Here is a 9,226-nt window from a genome sequence, read left to right as displayed (position 1 = left end):
GACTGATTCTCTGCTCCCCTTAATTACTATGTCTGATCTTATGAGGCAAGGCTGAAGCTAACTCAGCCTTCTACAGCAGAGCCTTTCTGAGTCCTGGAGACCATACGGACACCCACAGATGTAGTAACAGGGAATACTCAGGAAAGGATGTTACCAGTTTTGAAAGGTTCACCTTTATGCTAGAAAGTCACCTTTTCTTTCCTGAGCTTATATAACCTTTAAAGATACACTTAAACTAACAATGTATCAACTATTGTAGGGAAACCTTTAGAAACACTGAGAATGCCTTGTTCTTAAATCAAGTTTAGCATTTGCAAGGGCACCTAACCCTTGAAAGGAAAAAGTGAATTTAAATGCCTTTGTCTGAATAATGTCTCTACCTCCTGATTTTCAGCAGTCAGAAAACTGATTTTTCTACACACACACACAAAAAGAACATATAATGAACACACATGACCAACCAAAATCAGTGTCTGCTATCAACTGCTACAGAACGCAATAAAAACTAAAGTGGCTCAAAACAATAATAATGGTTTATTATTCTTGAGAGTATCTGTTGAACACGAACTGGAGAAGTATGTGACTGGGTAGTAGGTCTACTTAGGGTCTCTCATGCAGTGTAGTCATGTATTGGTTGAGACTGGAAGACCCACTAAGGATTTGAACTGGGGCATCGGCATCCCAGAAGGCTCATTCACATGGCTGGCAAGTTGGTGCTGGCTGGTGGCCTGTGGCATCAGACCCTCTACATGGTCCTCTTGCTCCAAGGATGCTTCAAGGGTTTCATTATGGCACCTGGCCCCATAATTACAACAACCCAGGAGACCAAGGATGAAGCCTGTGAAGTCTTTGATGACATGGCCTAGAAGTCAAAACCTCTTACTCTAAGAATTGAGGCAGTAACAACAGTCTATCTGTGTTCAAGAAAAGAGAACATATTCCCATCTTTTAACAGAGGGTTTTCAGCACCACACTGTAACAACAGTACTATGTCCAAAACACTATACAACCTTCCCACATACAAAACAGAGAGTAGGCATGTATGTCCAGCTGTACAAAGAAAGTTCACTATCTTTTCATAAAATCAATGCACTGAAAAAATCCTTTGACACTGTATCAGAATTCACATGGTATATGATTTCAATATTAGAAACTACTTTAAACATTTAGTGACTAGCCAAAAAATGCATAGTAGATATTCAATTCTATTTACAGGAACCATTATATCAACACTGGAGCATTTTTGAAATTTATGTGAAGCACAGATTTTCAGTGAGTTATCCTAGAAGGAAGCTGTCTTCCATGAGGATGAAGAAGATCCACTGTCTACCTGTATCACTCAAGAGGGCCACTGTCTTCACAAAGCAACCTGGAGCCCTCTGGCTTTACTGGAGCCATAACTCAAAGGCGTATCATCCAGGAGAATAGTTTGCATGTCCTAAGACAGGTGGTCACAGGCAATATCAGATTTAGCAATGATTATTATCAACCACAGGAAAGCTTCAAACTGGTCTTATGTATCAACTATTACAAAAGACCTTTGGTTGTCAGCTGATGGATGAAGTCTAGGTTATAGGTGTGCTTAGAAGTAAAGCTAATTGATTTTTGGATATTGCTACAATGTGAGAAGACCATCTAATCCAATTATTTTAATAGAAATCAGAATAATCAAATACATTCTAAAGGATTTCCTGCAGAGGTCTGTTTTTGCACTCCCACTGACAATCTGATTTCTTTAAGTGCATATTGGGTCAGATGTCTTTTTCTGCACTTTATAATTATGTAACTCAAAAAAGACAGTATTTTTACCAGGATACACTTGAAACTCTTCACAAGTCTGTACTAACAGTATGTCATGTGTGTACAAAATGCTTTGCATTGAAGTTGCCTTTGAAAGTCAACAAATGCCTCAGCAAATACATGAAAGCTTCCCTAAAACAGGGTCAATATTAGATCTGCTCAAGAGAGCTTACTGCTGCAAGGCCTAGAAGAACCTGGAAAGGTTGCTATTTTAGTTATTGATTTGACTTAAATTGCAACAGATCTGCTGTACTGTTGAACACTAGAGTACTTGAAGACCATAAAACACTTCTATCCCCAAATTGTCCTGATTTCAGCTTCAATTTCTGTGTACATTTCTTAGATGCAAGAATACTAATATACTATGAGAATTAAAATAGTTTTTCTCGGCAATAATTGAGCACATTTATAGTTAAACATTTGGTATTTGACATGCGAGACAATATACTTTGAACCTAAGGAGATAAAGAAAGTTAAAGAATAAGAACCAAGGAACTGGTTTTAATCATGAGAAAATGACAAAATTCAAATGGCAAGGAAACTGGGAGGACAGCTCTCTTGCAAAGAAATATTTGAGATGTTGAAATAAATTTGATGAATGTTGAATACTGTCTGTTAAAAATCTCTCTGCTAGTAACTGTTTAGAGTTATTTCAAAATAGGTCTTGCTTTGATGATAAAAAGAATACTTATGTCTACCTTCACCCAATTAATGAACTCTTTAACGTAGGAATCCCTAACATTTCAAGTTTAAAATGCAGAAAATCAAGATTTCTAATCAGTGAAAAAACTACACAGAAAAACCTTTGCAAGTTCATTCTGGTAGGTCTTAAAACATACAGAAGATGCCACATTTGTTAATTGCCTCATAACAGATACATTTTTAAACCACACTACGTAATCATGGAGTTTGAACTTAAATTATGACATAGAAAAACCTGTACAATTTTTTATTTATCTAGATAAGTGTGTACCACATACTAAATTTTTATATTATTTACATTGAAGAAATTACATTTCAGTTATCACTAAATTACAGTCAAACAAAAATACAGGTTAATGACTTTTGAGAGGCATATCACTCTAATGCAAATACCACTAGTCTACTGTTCCTTGGTCACAGAACCCTCCGTATCAAATGCGGACTGGGTTAGACTCAGAAGGAGAAGCAATGAGAAAACAGTCTTCTGTCTTCCTGCCTTCAGCAGCCCAACCACTGTCCCTCTGCCTTTTAGGGGAGGGGATTCATCTGGAACAATTGAACTTAAACTTCCTCCCCATAAGTAACTGTGTACACAGTTTCTTATTAGGACCCTAAATCATGCTATTGTCTTCACTGCATTTAAACGTTAATTTCTAACACCCAGCTAACTTTATGGAACTAGCCTCTGCTTATTTTCATCCAAACTTCTGATTTTTAAAAATCTCAGTCCTGCAGAAAATTGAAAGAGTCTTCACCCAGACTGACAACTCTCTACATCTACATTCTCTTGGCCACATCTGCGTTCTCCATCTTCCACCAAGACTACCACATGGGATATGTCCTTTGTGAACCTCAGTTTGGGAGACTGAATAGCATAAAGTCACTGAAACCAATCAACTATTCTTGTGCTTATTTTATGTATCCACAGTCTAGCTGTAAAGTGGAGAATGATTTGGATTGACAGAGGGGGGCAGTGGGGTTAAACGATTGGACTTAAGTTCCACTCCACATTTATTTGATTCTCTTTTATAAATGTGTGAAATGCTTCATCTGCATTTACTATTCCACTGCATATATTTAATGAGTTTATTACTTTTGCTTATTACAGATAGCCTGGAAAATTTGACTATTTATCTTCCCTTATGCTCTTTAAAAAGTGATTAAATTAAAACACACATGGAAATTGTTGTTATGTCATCAGATACACTGATTATTCATCCCCAGTTTGCTTTAGTTAAACGCTGCAAGGAGATCCAACCAGTCCATCCTAAAGGAAATCAGTCCTGAATATTCATGGGAAGGATTGATGTTGAAGCTGAAACTCCAATACTTTAGCCACCTGATGCAAAGAACTGATTCATTAGAAAAGACCCTGATGCTGGGAAAGACTGAAGGCAGGAGGAGAAGGGGATGACAGAGGATGAGATGGTTGGAGAGCATCACTGACTCAATGAACTTGAGTTTGAGCAAGCCCTGGGAGTTGGTGATGGACAGGGAAGCCTGGAGTGCTGCAGTCCATGGGGCTGCAAAGAATAGGACACAACTGAGCGACTAAACTGAACTGTAAAGTAGAATATATGACAATCAAAATAGTGCTTTCTGAAATGTGTCCTTCAAAAATGCTTATTCCTAAAGACAATAGTATTCCCTGGAGAAAAATAAAAAATAATTCAGAAGATAAAATTTTATTAACTCCATTTTTTCCCTAGAAGATCTGAAGGACATTCTTTGTCTGGTTTCATTCATATCAGCTGATAATTGAACACCCCAAGTATCACATTTTATAAATTCTGGAACAACTTTACAAGATATAGAGTTTATGATAAACACAAGTTGATAATTTGTTTACGGTTTAAATGAGAAAAAAAAAGCAATGGAAACATGTAACACAGAAGGGAAAGTGAAGATTTTGGAACTATGGAAACTAACAGCTGACTTAGTTGCTTATTAACTGAGTGAACTTAGGCAAATTACTTAGCCTCGTTTTACTTCAGCTCTTAAATCCATGAATTGAGAGAAATGATCTTAATCTAAGTATCAAGGTTTTATTGCGATACAGTAGTTACCCCACTCCAGTACTCTTGCCTGGAAAATCCCATGGACGGAGGAGCTTGGTGGGTTGCAGTCCATGGGGTCGCTAAGAGTCGGACACGACTGAGCGACTTCACTTCACTTTTCACTTTCATGCATTGGAGAAGGAAATGGCAACCCGCTCCAGTGTTCTTGCCTGGAGAATCCCAGGGGCAGGGGAGCCTGGTGGGCTGCCGTCTATGGGGTCGCACAGAGTCGGATACGACTGAAGCGACTTAGCAGCAGCAGCAGTTAGTGATAACAACAGCTAGCATTTCTCAAGCACTTATAATGTGCCAAGGTTTATATACATTTTCTCCTCTAATTCTCTCAGATGTTCTAGGAGGTCACTGTACTTGCTTCCCCTAATTCAGAGGAACAGAACTGAAGCTTTTAAGAGTTTATAGAATTTCTATTATTTCACACACTAGTAGAAAACAATCTGGGTTTAGCCATAAGATTACCAAAGTCTTTGATATGAGAATAAGAGCTCAAAAAATACTAAAAGGCTTAATATTTATAAGGCCATTTTATTTGCAAAACACGTTTACAGGCCATATCTGACCTAATTCTCATAGTAGCCTTGCAAGATAAGTTTGATGCCCATTTTACAGAAAAGGGAGTTGAAGGACAGAGTTTGTGTTATTTTCAAGGTTGTTGAGAAACTACTTGCAAATAAATATATTAGCATATTTCTCTTAGCTATTTCCCTTTACATAAATATATTTACATAATTGCTTAAATTCTTCCTGCTAGGAATGTCCTTTTACACATGGTGAATATCTGCTAAAATAAAGAAGGAAATAGTATCCTAGAAGGAATCCCTACAAATGGCTGTTGCAAATAAACACAAAATTAGAAAAAGCATAAGCAAAATAAGGTCTGCTGCTGCTGCTGCTGCTAGGTTGCTTCTGTCATTTCCGACTCTGTGTGACCCCATAGATGGCAGCCCACCAGGCTCCTCTGTCCCTGGGATTCTCCAGGTAAGAATACTGGAGTGGGTTGCCATTTCCTTCTCCAATGCATGAAAGTGAAAAGTGAAAGTGAAGTCGCTCAGTCCTGCCTGACTCTTAGCGACCCCACAGACTGCTGCCTATCAGGCTCCTCTGTCCATGGGATTTTCCAGGCAAGAGTACTGGAGTGGGTTGCCATTGCCTTCTCCAAAATTAGGTCTGAGCTTTCTGCAAACTTAGACCAAAAAATGGGAGGTGAGGGAAGCAATGAGTTATCCAACTCTTAAAAACTATTTTAAGAAGGTTATCAGGACTAAGGTGTCCTGTGGTCCTATTCAACAACCAAGCCAATGAGTAGCAGTTTTAATTTTCTAGTTCATGTTCCTAAAATGTTCAAAGGCTTTTTTAAAGTTACTTTTATTTTGGGTTTTTGTTTTTTTTTTTTGCCCAGCCGAGCTCTTCATAGAATCTTCGTTCCCTGACCAGGGATCAAATCCATGCCCACAGCAATGGCAGCATGCAGTCCTATCCCTAGACTGCCAGGGAATGTCCTCCCAAAGGCTTCTAATGAGCTTCTATTTTAATAAATATAAAATGTCATAAAAAATTCAAATATGCATGTTTTAGATATCTAACTGGTTATTAATGGTATTGTACTTTAAATCATTGTGTGAATAAGTCACAATCATTTTGTACCATCTTGGCAAACTGATGACAGAGTTCAGTGTATTCTATTTTATTCACTTGAGATACAGACTCTGGCCTGCCGAAAAATATGGTGCAAGGCATTAAACAGGTTGTCACTTTCCATTTCTCATAATAATTGTTTGTCTGCAATAATTTTGAAGCCATGCAGCACATTTTAGAAAAATAAATAAATTAAAGCCAGAGAAATAACTTTCCCTTTGTTTATGGCAGAAAACTGGGTTTGCAAGAGACACTGCTCTTCATGTAGTATAAATATTGTGAAATTCTTTAAGCTAAGCAAAAGTATTGCCCCTACCCATCCTTATCCAAGAATTTTTTTTTAAAGTACACAAGTTTTTCTAGATGTTCCATTAAGAGTTACAGTGATATGACATTTTCTGCCTTTTGATTTATATGTATTTTTAACTTACTGTTTATTTGTAAAGTCAATATATGAGTTAGAAGCCACTGAGACTCTTTCCCAAGTTTTAGACAAAATTTTATTTTTTAATAAGTATTTTAAAGAACTTTCAATTTGAATATTTAGCGTATTTTCAGGAAAATACATATAATTATCAAACATTGGCAACATTTTAAGCATTAAAATATGGCCAATGAATACACATATTGATAGAGAAAACCACCTGTACTTTCATGAGCATTTTATTTACTCACATTTCTTTTATATATTCAAAAATAGATGATGTTGATAAAGGGAAGTATTTGTAAGTTCTCAAAAAGTCAATGAAGTAATTTTATCTTCATTTTGAGGTGATATTGGGTATAGAGAAGATTTTGTGATAAATTGAGTCTTGCAAATTTCACATTTATAATTCTACAGTGGATCAACATGAAATAATGGAATACCTCCCTCTGAAAATTTTATTCTTGATCAAGTTTAATAGACAGTAGTCGGGTTTGAGAACTGAAATTAGTGATGCATGTAAAACACTTGGGTTCTGCACACGCCTGCTGCTGCCAAGTCGCTCAGTCGTGTCCGACTCTGTGCAACCCCATGGACTGCAGCCTACCAGGCTTCTCCGTCCATGGGATTCTCCAGGCAAGAACACTGGAGTGGGTTGACATTTCCTTCTCCAATGCATGAGAGTGGAAAGTGAAAGTGAAGTCACTCAGTTGTGTCTGACTCTTAGTGACCCCATGGACTGCAGCCCACCAGGCTCCTCCATCCATGGGGTTTTCTGGGCAACAGTACTGCAGTGGGGTGCCATTGCCTTCTCCCGGGTTCTGCACATAGAATATGCTTAAAATCTAGTTAGCTGTGAAAAGGGATCTCATGAAGAACTAGCAGCTTTCCCAATAAGACCAAGAACAATCCAAGGACACATCCTCCGACCACACATTTTTAATGTTCCATGGGAAGTTCTAGCTACTGCAATTTAAAAGAAAAGGAAATAAAAGGTATACAGATGGAGAAGGAAGAAATAAACTTGCTTTACATATGCCATGTAGGAAAGTGAAGTTGCTCAGTTGTGTCTGACTCTTTGTGACCCCATGGACTGTAGCCTACTGGGTTCCTCCATCCAAGGGATTTTCCAGGCAAGAATACTGGAGTGGGTGGCCATTTCCTTCTGTCTCCAGGAGACTTTCCTGACTCAGGGATGGAACCTGTGTCTCCCACTTTGTAGGCAGACACTTTACCATCTGAGCCATCAGGGAAGCCCATCTATGTAGTCTGTCCAACAGAATAATTTGATTTCTGAATAACAAGTGACTCTAGCAAGGTTGCAGAATTCAGGGTTAATACACAAGTCAATCATTTCCCTATACACCAGCAATGAACAAGTAGAATTTGAAGTACAAACAAAATTTACATTAACATCCAGAAATGAAAAGTTTTGGTATAAATTTATGTAAATCTGGTTCTACCTGAGAAAACCACAAAACTGGGTGAATGAAATAAGTAGAACAAATAGATATTTTATGTCATGGATTGGAAGAACCCATGTTTGTCATGATGTTAGCTCTTCCCAACTTGATCTATAGACTCAACACAATCCCAATCAAAATCCCAGCAAGTTATCTTATAGATACCATCAAACAGATTCTAAAGTTTACACAGTGAAAGGCTAAAGACACAGAATAGATAGCTAAATATTGAACAAAGTTGGAGAACTGACAACTACCTAACTTCAAGACTTAGTATAAAGCCAAAGTAATCAAGACAGTGTGGTATCTGAGAAAGAAAGAACAAATAGATCAATGGAACAGAATGCAGAGCCAAGCATTAGACTCACATATAGTCAACTGACCTTTCACAGAGGAGCAAAAGCAATACAATGCAGCAGAGACTGTCTTTTCAACAAATAGTGCTAGAACAACTAGGCATCCACATACAAAAAAAAAAAGAAAGAAAAAATCTAGACAGATTTTACACTCTTCACAAACACAAAATGGGTCACAGACCTAAATTTAATACACAATACTGTAAAATCCTAGAAGATAACATAGGAGAAAATCTAGATGATTTCAGGTATGGAAGTGACTTACTTTTTAGATAGGACGCCAATGGTATGATCCATGAAGAAATAATTGATAAGCACAACTTCATTAAAATTAAAGACTTTTGCTTTGTGAAAGGCCGCCAAGAGTATGAGAAGATAAATGACAGACTGGGAGAAGATGTTTGCAAAAGACACATCTGATAAAGCATTGTTTATCCAGAAAATACAAAACAAAAACAAAATAAAAAACCTCTTAAAATGCCAAATAAATGAAAATGAACAATGCAATTAAAAAAAATATATAGGCAAAAGACGGGAACAAACTCCTCACCAAAGAAGATACACAGATGGAAAATTAGCATATGGAAAGATGCTCAACATTCCACAAGATCGGGGAATTGCAAATTAAAACAAGATACACACCAATTAAAATAGCCAGAATCCACAAACACTGACAACACTAAATGCTGACAAGGATGTGCAGCAACAGAAAGTCTCATTCACTGCTGGCCGAGAATGCAAAACGGTACAACTGCTATTGGAAGGAGGCTT

Source organism: Bos taurus, chromosome 28 (assembly GCF_002263795.3).
Source record: "Bos taurus isolate L1 Dominette 01449 registration number 42190680 breed Hereford chromosome 28, ARS-UCD2.0, whole genome shotgun sequence".
Classification (NCBI taxonomy): Eukaryota; Metazoa; Chordata; class Mammalia; order Artiodactyla; family Bovidae; genus Bos; species Bos taurus.
This window is presented reverse-complemented; position numbering follows the sequence as displayed.